Raw genomic sequence first — 11,903 nt, 5'->3', positions numbered from 1 at the left:
CTGAAGGCCAGGCATGGTAGTCTATGCCTTTAGTCCCAGCACTTTGGAGGCTGTGGCAGGTGGATCTCTGTGAGTCTGAAGCCAGCCTGGTCTACCTAGAGAGTTCTACACCATCCAGGGCCACATAGTGAGATCCTGTCTCAAAACAAACAAACAAACAAAAAACAAACCACTAGAATAGATGGGAGCCTCTAGCTGCACCCCTGAGGAGGAAGCCCATTCTTCTGTGTTAAGCTCTGAGACTCCTCAGGGGTACAGGCATGAGGGGGGCAATGGGTGATCCAGGTTTACCTGAAGACTTCCTGAAGCTCTGAGATGTGGCCCCAATGCTCACCTGAGTCACACCCGCAGGACAGCAGAGAGCAGCAGCAGCTGTGGACCTATGAGACCTGCAAGAGCATGCACACAGAGTTTAGAGACCACCACGATGTCTGCTTCTGTGACGAACTAAGACACACAAAGGACTAGACAGTTAGAAAGAGCCATAGCCCTGAGGCAAGCCCTAGAACCGCAGACAGGTCATAGTCTACAGCCAGGCATAGCTACCAACTGCCTGTCAGGTTGGCTCCTCCAGCCCACTGGGACAATTTCTTCAGACTGCAAGATCCTTCATTGGGAACAGGGCAAGGATTCTAAATGGACTGAGTTCCTGCCAATAAAAGCTTCTGTTATCGGGTGGGGACAGGTTATCTGAAACTGGAGAGTATGCTGAGATTGGCTAGTTTAAACCTGTTGAGCAAACATGTGGTCTTGAGGCCACTAAACACCCAGCAGGTATAGAGTCCAGGTAGGGAACACAGAGTCCCCTGTTCACTCTGTGGATCAGAGAGGCCACAGGAGAACATGGAGCCATGGTGGACAGGCCATTGCCTGTCCAACAGGATCCTTCCCAAGCAGAGGAAAGAAAGGGCAGGCAGGACCCCAGCTTCGATGACCTGCTAGAGACAGTGGGATGCTGGGCTCTTGAGCCTCGAATCTCACTCCACTGTATTCCTTGAGAACGCCTTGGGAAGAGAAAGGAGGCTCGCCTGCTATAACAAATCCAGGGAAGGCCATGGTCCAGGGCAGTGGCCGAACCAGGTCTAGAAGCAGCCAAGGCCAAAGAGATACAAGGAGAGTGTTAAGACTTACCTCTGACTGCGACAGAGAGAAGCAGAGAGGAGAGCCGCCCCCTGGGCTTTTATAGGCCACCACTAACCCCCTGGGCTCATTCTTCCTCTATATTTGGAAAGAGAATGACTGACACCACAGGCTGAGAACTGGCCCCCTCCACACGTATTTTTCGCCGTTGCCAAGGGAAAAGTATATATAGATATGAGCAGGGTCCGAAACCATTTTTTCCAACTGTAGAAAGCTGGGAATTTGAGATGCCTTGCTCTGTGGACTCAGGGCTGTAGCTTCTCCACCTAGTGCAATGGGATCGCCTTTGCTTTAGGAGCCCCACCTGGCTCCATCCTGCAGGCCATCCCACCCTGAGATCGGCCAAAGCCACTACCACTTGGGAACAGGGAACACACAGTTGTGCGATTTGCTTAGAAAGCTCACCAAAGAGAAAGTGGAATTGAACTTGTTGAAGTTATGGCTCAGGGTTATGAGCCAAACTGTAAATCTTGGGTGGTTGGATTATAAGGTTTTTTTTTTCTCTCCTTCTCCATCTCTCTCCTTTCCCTCATTACTTTCTGTCTCATTACTATAATTATTTACTTAATCCTTTCTTAAGCACTAGCAGGACCAACAAGCAAGTTAATGACAGGGAGCTATGCCACCAGCCCATGTTCACAGTGACAGCTGCTTAGGGGCCTGTGGTTATCAAGACATATTACCAATTAGGAAAGGCCAGCTGCCAGCCTAGATGGGGGGCGAGGGGGATAGTAGAGGCCTGAAGAGAAAGGGGGGGGGATTGAGTATCGCCTAACAGATGCTGTCATTTCTAAATCAGGACTGGAAAATTAAGCCTTAAGAAGAGAATTAAGGTACAGTTGAAATTTTTGTCCGCTTCCATTCCTCTGTTTGTTTCCTGACCCAGTCTTTGTGGCGAGGGTCTGAGTTGTGTGGGGTCATGGTTGTTCATTTAATAGAGAACTTCATGGCATTCCATCCCATTTGAGAATAAGGACTGTCCCCTTACAGCCTACCCATACACTGGTAAGGGAAGAAGGGAGAAAGTAGGACCAAAATCTTCAGAGGGACCATTATTAAACATCCTCTGAATGTTCTTTCCTATCTAGGACTCTTCAAGAAGGTAGAGTGGAATCAGAAGATAGTCTTTCCCCAATATAAACCATGTTGTGGGTAATGAGTCATACAGCCTTCACATATTTCCTTCCAAGATTTAGGCAATTTCATAGCAGAGAGGCTACGCTGGGGCTCTCTGATGCCTGTGCTTAGCTAGCCATCAGGCCATGAGGCCACAGTGAGGCCACATCTTCTCATTGCTCCTCTTGCTCTGGTTTGGACTGAAATGTCCATCTTCCTTCTAGCACCATTCGTCCTGAAGTGTCCATCCATCACCTGGAAGAGTATAGGCTCCTGGCTCTGAGTCTCTTGCCCAGTGGCACATTGTCACAAGTTTCCATGGTAGCTTCTGTTCCGATCCTGTGAAGGCGTGGGCAAAAGAGACATGGGTCGGCTAGGCATCACCAAGGGAGCAGATGTCAACAGACCCCCAAGGACAATGCCAGAGGCTGTGGCTGTGTCTTTGACATTAGGCATACACAGGTGGAGAGATGGGTGCCTCCAGCTTCTTTTTCATCGGCAGTTCTTGTCGGGAAGCACTTATCCTACATAGCCGTCCATCGACTGTGTAACAGGAGCCATTCACATGCCCAGGACTCAGAAGAGAAATACTCTGCATAGGTTCCTTGTACCTACTAATCTAAATTAAAGTCAGCTATCCTTTCTTCTTGCCATCAGACTCATCTGTTGCTATCAAGTAGATTCGAGTACATCCAAGCCTAGCAGAAAGCATGGTGGAGTCCAAAACGCCCCATTGAGGGATCCAAGGAGTCACTTGCTAAGTACCCTTCTTTACATGTAAGGATTTGAAGGTGGGAGAAAGAGGAAGGTTCCAGCGACTGTGAAGAGAGCAGCACTGGGGACAGAGGACAGCCCTTCAGAAGTTCTGAGGAACGTGGACGGCAGCAATGACTCTGACCAGAAAAGCAATGTAAAGAGTGTGTGTAAGGAACCAAAAGGCTGGTCCTTTGGAAATTCATCTGAAGAGAGGGGAAGATGTGCCCAAAGCAGTGGTGGGCATGGCTTGCTACAGAAAGAATGTGGGGCTGGGATTGACATATACACTAGTTACCTTCTCCCTAAACCATAGGATAGGATGTAGTGCTTCGGGGGCCCTCATCTGCCAAATGAGAGTGGTCTGTGTATCTTGTGGACTAGTTAGGTGCATCCCCATAGGGTATTCAAGTAGTTGGCACACCGTGGGTTTGTCAAATGGAAGCTGTTTCCTGCACTTGAATGCACTATGGTATGACTACCTTCCTAAGGGGTAAGCTTGAATGAAATATTCTAAATACGTTTACTGAATTGTAGATAAGGAAAGAGATCAGATAATATATTTTAAGGTGTCTATCTAAAGAGAAAAAAATCTCATAATTTTCTTGTCACCAGAAGAGGCAGCTTTCAGAGGCAAACTGGATGCTCTTTAGCTATGGAATTCTCCCTCTGATGAACAGGGGACAGATGACATATAGTATATTATTAGCCGTCTCTGGGGAACAGAGGAACCCTTGTTCTTTGAGCCATCACACAGGCAGAGCTAATCCCCACAGCCGGAGCCCAGGGCTCCATTTATCCCTCAGGAGCTGGAAAAAAATGGACTGTGTCTCAGGAATGCAGGCAGGGCCAGGAGGTCAGGTGCTCCCCACCCGCCCTGCAAGGCCTAGCCGCTTCCTCTCTGGCTGTCTGCCTCCTGTTTGATGTCTGTACCCACAATGTGGATGCTGGGGCTCCCAGCCATGAAGCAGCATTCCCAGGACCACTGTGTGCCAGAGCATGAAGTCAGCTTCAGTGAGCACATGCCTCCTGGATCAAGTGCCTTCCCCATGTCCCACGGTGAGGGGAATTAGGTGTCACTGGAAATGAGGGACTCCATTATTCTAGTCCCAAACCGGTCCCTGGTTCTGAGATGAAACATAGGGACCCTGAGCCAGGAAGGAATTCAAGCAAAGAGAGGCCAAAGCTCTTGCTTCAGTTCAAGTCAGCAACGCATGGTTTTCCCGTTTTGTTTCGATTACTGAAATGGGTTTCCAGGTACAGATAAGTTCAAAGCACACAATGTGTTGTGCAAAGCAACACAGGATTTAGCCGGTCTGCTCAGTTCTGTTGCTCTTTCTTCTCCCCTCCTCTTCTTTCTCCTCCTCCCCTCCTTTTCCTCTCCTCCTCTTTTCTCTTGCTTCTCCTTTTCCCCCTTCTTCTCTTCATCTTCTCTTTCTCCCTTTCTGCCATTTTGCTGTGTATTTGCAAATAAATAGCGGCAGACAAGAAAATTTACTCTTTATTATGCATCTCCTAAAGAAAAGGACTATTCCGGGGGCCAGAGAGATGGCTCAGAGGTTAAGAGTACCGACTGCTTTTCCAAAGTCCTGAGTTCAAATCCCAGCAAACATATGGTGGCTCACAACCATTTGTAACAAGATCTGATGCCCTCTTCTGGAGTGTCTGAAGACAGCTACTGTGTACTTACAGATAATAAATAAATCTTGAAAGAAAGAAAGAGAGAAAGAAAGAGAGAAAGAAGAAAAGGACCATTCCCATAAGCCATTTCTCCACCTACTTAAGTGAACAATAATTTCTATATCATTTCTCTTAGTCCATATTTAAATTTGTCCCATTGTAGCTCTCTTCTTCCCAGCATTAAGAGTGAATCTGCTTAGAGGACTCTGTGGCTACATACATCTCTTTATAGTGTTATCGAACATTCTTCCATCTGATTTTTAAATCCATTGTTGAGTGATGGAAACATACACGAGCCTGATTTATACAAGGCGTAGAACTAAGCAGTGCAAGGGGGGAGATCCGAGGAGAGAAATACCTCTGTCTTCGAGGAGGTCTTTATCTCTATGGGGTGGGAAGAAGATAAAACATTAACCCTAATTGTGTAGGACAAGATGATGATGAGGGGCATTAACCCACCCCATGCTTTCTGGTACCCTAAGTAGACCATTGTCTGAAAATATTATTACAGTGTTTGGATGACTCTCCCCCACCTGCCCTTTTGAAACAGGAGCTCTCTATGTAGCTCAATCCAGCTTCCAACTCACCACCCTCCTGCCTCAGCTCCTGTGCTTAAGGCCTGTTACATCTTGTCTGGACTTTCAAAAGACAGAGGCTATGTCCACACAAGTCACTATTACAGTTTATTGCTATGATTTGACTTTATTCATATTGCTATTAATGTCTGCTTATGCCAAGTTTATAAATCCAACTGGTCGCTGGATTTATGTACACGTAGGAGAAAATGTACCTTGGGTCAGATTTGGCACTATCTGTGGCTTTAAGCATTCCCCTGGGGTCTTAGAACATATCTCACAGGTATCAATGAGGGGCAAAACTAGAATTAGTGAAGAAGAGGTTTGGGGAAGGTCTTTTGTAGGGAACAGCAGTATCAAAAATGACAGAAAAAGGAAATTTGCAGGGATATAGAAAAAAAAGACCCCAGTAAACTGTAGCCCAGTGAAAATCATCGCCAGTCAATGAGCGGCTTCTGCAGCCTCAGAATTCTCCTTTCCTTTGGAAAGACAAGCACATGGCTGAAGAGATGGAGGAGAGACATGGTTTGCCTTTTTATACTTTTGAACTGGTGTATGTGTTACCTATTCTAAAAATTAATACATTCAAAACACGGTCTTAAAAAGGCTCCCTATTCTGCCAATGGAATAAAATAAATCTGCATTCCCTTGTGTAACTATGAATACACGAGTAAAAATGACTAGCATTTTCAGTCTCCTTTGGGCACTGCTCTGAAGATTTTGCAAGCACGGTTGGTGCACTATTATATAAACACTGTTCAGGAGGCACAAGTAGGAGCTTGGATGATTGAAGAGGAAGCTGCAGCATGGGGAAGGAAGAGGAGCCAGCATGGGTTTGCAGCCAGCCAATACCAGGTTAGAAGCAGAACATCGAAGCCAGGCTATGAGGCACCTCATTAACTAGATGAGCGGAGAGCCGAGACGGTTGATTTAGAGATTATGCCCCAAGCTGGGATACCTGCGAGATGAACCAACCAGAAGCAGTTTCCAGGAAATGTCAACTCTTAATCTGTCAGAGATAGCGCTGGTGTTGAAAGGTGGCCATATATATAAGGACACAATGTCACACTCTGGTAGAACAGAAGGAGGAGACTGGAAGGGAGGGTGTTCATCTGGTTTGGGACATTCAGCTGGCTCAGAGGAGATGACAGCTACTGTCACAAGTCTGCATTGGACTGAGATGATTGATGGGACCCTTGTGGTTGGAAGCATGGAGGACCCTGATGGAAGTGAATGAGCATGCACAGATGCAGTGGTTCTCAACCTGTGGGTCACGACCCCCCTCAGGGGAGGTCGAATATTAGCTATCCTGCATAGTAAATATTTACTTTACAATTCATAACTGTAGCAAAATTGCAGTTATGAAGTTGCAACACAAATGGTGTTTTTTGTTGTTGTTGTTTTGTTTTTACGGTTGGAGGTCACCACAACAGAATTACAGGGTGGAAGCACTAAGAAAGGTTGACAACCACTGCTCTAATGGGGCAGGAGAAAAGGAGTTCTAAGACAAGGAACCTGCAAAGAGGTAAGGCCTTGCCAGGAGATTCACTAAGAACAATGAAAGGGAGGCAGTGCCACAGGAGGAAGACATCAGTCTCCCCTTTGCCCTGACAATAGGCAAGCATGGAGAACAGAGATCCAAGGTGTCATCAGGTTACCAACACCATGATCTGGAGAACAAATGGCGCTGTGACAGCAGAACTCGGGAAGAAAGGTCGCTGAGGTGGAGGGTGCCAGTTAAAATGTAAATCATCGTCCTTGTGGTGGTTTGAATGGGAGTGGCTCCCCATTGGCTTACATGTTTGGATGCTTGAACTGTTTGAGAAGGACAGGAGGTGTGGCTTTGTTGGAGGAGCCACTGGGCATGGGCTTTGAGGTTTCCACACCAGGCTAGTCTTTGTCTTCTGCCTTCAGATCAGAACTAAGCTCTCAGCTTCTGCTCCAGCACCATGAATGCCTGCCTGCTGGCGTGCATCTGTTCACGATGCTCATGCACACGCCCTCTGAAAGTAGAAGCAAGCCCCTTAATTAAATGCTCTTTTCTTGTCAGTTGTCTTGAGATAGTAATCCTAAAACAACTCTTAATGTGAAGGATAATGTGGTTTGAAGGATAACAGACCCTAGAAAACACACCTGAGGAGCTGTAGAGAGGGCAATGCTTGCATGATCCAGTTCAATGACAGAACTCCACAGGGAAGAGAAGACCCAGAACAATGGATATGATTTAAAAAAAAAAATTAAAGAAAAGAACTGAATAGGTGAACAGGTGTGTGCAACCTACAAGTGCTGCTACAGGGGAATGACAGGCAGAGATAGGATCTCTATGTCTCTGTGAGTTGGAGGCCAGTCTGCTCTATGTAGTGAGTAGTGAGTTCCAAGCCACTGGGTGTACATTGTGTGATCCTGTCGTATAAATAAATACAATAATAAATGTATGCCACAGTCCACACATAATGGAGTCATACTGTGCCTGAGGACAAAGGGTCCAAGATGGACTCCGATAAGCAGCCCACCATTCGGGAAAAGGGAAATGAGAAGCATGCCCGCCGACACACATCAGATTAAACAACATGTCAGGTCCAAATGTGAAGAAACATGTACTAAGGAAAACCTGAGTGAATTCCTTCTTATTCTCTGCCATCTTGACACTCAGAGCAAAAAGATTCACCATAGGTATTGTTCTGAAAGAGCTGCCACCATGGCCTAGGGGCCTCGCCAGTCTGTCCTGAGTCAGAGAGGGGCAAGGGATCAGACTCCATCTCCTCCTTGTGCTGAGACCTTTCCTGGGTTTCTCAGGTTCAGTTCCAGCCACTAGCTTCTCCCCTTCCTTCCACTTCTCCCTCCTCTTCACTCATCTGGGAAAGGAGCTGAAAGTTTAACAGCTGACCATACATAGGCCTTCTTCCAGTCTGCTGGGTCACTGGAACTCAGGAAATCTCGTGATGGTGAGGGACCCAGATAAAAAACCTAGGAAAAATCACCTGTTCGTGCGGCCTCCTACAGGACATTCCCTAGTGTCCTTAGATTCTAAGGAGGGGGTCTAACTCAGCTCCTTCTGTCCTACAGTTCACTAGCATTACCTTGGGTCATGAGACCAGGGCTAAGCATGGTGGTGCACATTTTTAATCCCAGCACTCAGGAGTCCGACGCAGGCAGCCTATGTGAGTTTCAGGCCAGTCTAGTCCTACATAGTGAGTCCCAGGACAGCCAGGGCTATGTAGAGAGACCCTGTCTCAAAACACCTACATTTTTTAAAAAAGAAAACAATCATACATTTTATTCTAAAAGACAGGTCCATATTTAGGGTCTTGAGTAAGTTGAGGTGGTAAATCCCCCCGAGAGGGTCCTTGAAAAGGAGGGGGCACGTAGAGCTTGGGGACCCCTATGCTCACATTTACCTGTGGGGTGCTGGGCTGGTTGGAATGTCAATAGCCTCATAATCTCATGAATTTTCCCTACAGGGTGAGGGAAGCCAGGAAGAGAGAGATTTTAAAATCAGCATCATGACTATCTTAAAAGATTGATAGCAAACAAAACTGGCATAGTGAAACCACAAATGACAAAATAAATGAATAAAATATTCAGTGTATTTTATTTCTTTCCTATTTTTAAAAGTGTTATTTAAATTTTTAAATTTTAATTAATATCCAACTATGTCATTTTCCCCACTTCTATTTTCTCCATTAAGCCTTTCTCAAGCCCACCCTCACTCTATCTCAAATTGATGGCATCTTATTACTGTTACATATATAAATATATAAACACAACCTGCTGCGTCCATTTGGTGTTGCTTGTGTGTACATGGTTTCAGGGCTAACCGCTTTGCATTGGGTAACCAACTAAGGGGCTCTTCTCTGGGAGAAATCAATTTTCCTGCCCTCAACAGTCCTTAGTTGCCTATGAGTCTGTCTACTAGAGATGGGACACCGTGAGACTTCCACCTTCTGTGTTAGCATGATTATTGCTATTGTTTGAGTTTTGTTTAGGCATCTCTATTGTCGAGGTACCAGGTGCTGCTTCCTTGTGAAGTTGGATGTCTCGTATTTGCTGGCCACTCATATTCTCATCTTCACATCCCTTTTCCTCTTTTTTCCTCGTGTTTTTTTTTTTTTTTCTTTCTATTTTTGGAACTTTCATATGTCAAATGTCCTAGTAATCTTGTGCATGTGTTACCAATGCTTCACTCATTTGTTCCTGATCTTATTTGAGCCTAGCCTCAATCCCAGGGAATAGCCAGAGCAGGTGGCCATATCCCCACTTAATTGATGGGGAAGCTGTGACTCAGCAGGAGTGCTGCACAGGGGGATGGGCTGTGGTGAGGGCCTGGTCCTTACTCTGTGCTTGGTGCAGGTAGCTACCTCAGTGCCTCAACACTGAGAATAGCCTTGGATTAGGGAAGGAACAAATCTCCCCTGTAAAGTTTAAACTTGCTAAATTGACCTTAGTTTCTCTCTATGTAAAATTAAAAGACGGGGGGAGGTAAAATAATTACTATAACCCCTCATCTCTAGCTGATCACTCTGTCACTTAATGAGTACAAAAGAGGCACAAGTCTGTAGGTATGCTGAGGGGAAGTGTTGCCTGTCACAATATATTACATTCTCTGGGGTGACATGACAGCCTGTTACCAAAGGCATTTCTCCCAGGGTCTTCCCAAGCTAGCATGAGGAACCCATCATATTATGCCTCTCTCCAGTCAACAGCAACCGAACACACAGGGCAACAGCAAACCCAGCAGCTCACTTTCATGGCTAGTGGGAATTAGATCAAGATGGCTACTCCTACAAGCCCTGCAGGGGGATATTACCAGTGGATCACAGCAGATACCTGATCCTGCTCTTACCATCATGATCTCTCTCAGCACAATAATGATGGAAGAAACTACAACATGATTGAAGTCAACACAATCAACTATGTATCTTCCTTAGACTTGACCACTTTTCCTAGCAATTTCTTTTTGTATGTGGTGTGTGTGTGTGTGTGTGTGTGTGAAGATGCATATCCCCACGTACACACGTAAAGACCAGAGGATGACACTGGTGTCCTGCTCTATCTCTTCTGCTTTATTTCCTTGAGACAGTCTTTCTCTGAATCTAGAGTAAGGCTGGCACTCAGCTAGCCCCATGCCTGGCTTTGTTTGATGTGTTCTGGGGATTTGAATTCAGGTCTTGGTATTTACAGTGAGTGCTCTTGCCTATGCAGTCATCTCTTCAGCCCCAACCACTCATTCTTATTCCATAATATCATCATTCTTATAAACATAATATATATTTTTGTGGAAAAGCTAAGAAAACAGATGATTAAAAATAAGAAAATAAAATTCATTGTTGAACAACTCTTGACATTTTGGTATTTTTGTGTGTGTTTATGCAAAAAATGAGATCAAACTTTTGTGGCTTACTGATTCAAAGTATGTACAGAATATCTTTTCATACCCTTAAATATTAATCAACAATCTCTCTTTTAAACGTACTTAAATGTAGTTATTTTGTGGTTCTGTGCCTCACATACGCTAGCTAAGTGCTTTATCACTGAGATTATGATCACAACCCTACAGCTCCATTTTAAATGACCCTGTGGCTTCCCATTTATGAATGTACACCGTTTATCAGCTGTAGTTAGCCACCTACGTAACTCTGCATTTCATACTAATTTATTGTTTAATACAAAAATGTTGCAATAAGCAAATGTTTGTACTTGTTTCAGTTATTTCTGTGGACAAAGCAGAATACCAGGTTTATTACTTATTGCAAAAATCACCATCCAGAATTTCCATAATTTCTCTACCAGTTCTATGCAAGAGTGATCATTAATGGATATCATTCTGAGACAAAATTCCATTGTTTTAATTTTCACTATTGATTACTAGTAATGCCATGTTTTCCATCTATAATTTACTTGTTATTCTTCTTTTGCAAACTATGCACTTATGTTCTTTTTGTCTGACTTTTTCTGAAGTTATTCATATGTAATTTCTTTCTGGACTGAAACATTTCTCATCAATTGGTGTTAGAATTTATGTTTTTGATGAAGCCTAGTGATGACTGTATGTGTTCTGCCTTTGCTGTCATGTCATAACTGCATTTCTGGGTATTATGGTTGTAAGAAACAAAGGCTCACTCATTGACGCTCTAGAGGAAGAACAGGATGGGAAGAACTAAAAGCATTGTGTAGACTGGACCGAAAACTGGATGCTCAAGAATGCCAGAGGCCAGAGCATTTTCCCCCAAATTCAGGCTCACAGCACAGCAGTGTGGGAGAAAAATTAGGCTGTCTATACATTTAAATTTTTAGACAGGAGGAGTAAACATATATAAGACTATGTAAAAGTATGTACATCCTGTTTATAAGGTAATAAACAGATACCATGTTATAGCTTACATTTGCAATGTCTACCAACATTTTATTAGCTTTTCAACGAATCCCAAAGGACCTACATGGGCCCTTCCTCCCAACACCACCACAATGGCGGACCCGATACTGTGATGGTAGGACAACCTCAAGACCATCACAAGACCTCAGTGCCCGCACCAGCAGAGGGGAAGGCTTTCTTACTCTGCCTGGGTTCTTAAATTTGCATCATCCTCGGATGGAAAATGGATAACAAGCTGCCAACTGCAGACCCACCCAGAATACTTC

The sequence above is a fragment of the Mus pahari genome, chromosome 14 (genome assembly GCF_900095145.1).
Source record: "Mus pahari chromosome 14, PAHARI_EIJ_v1.1, whole genome shotgun sequence".
In the NCBI taxonomy this organism is placed as follows: domain Eukaryota; kingdom Metazoa; phylum Chordata; class Mammalia; order Rodentia; family Muridae; genus Mus; species Mus pahari.
Note: the sequence above shows the minus strand (reverse complement) of the source record.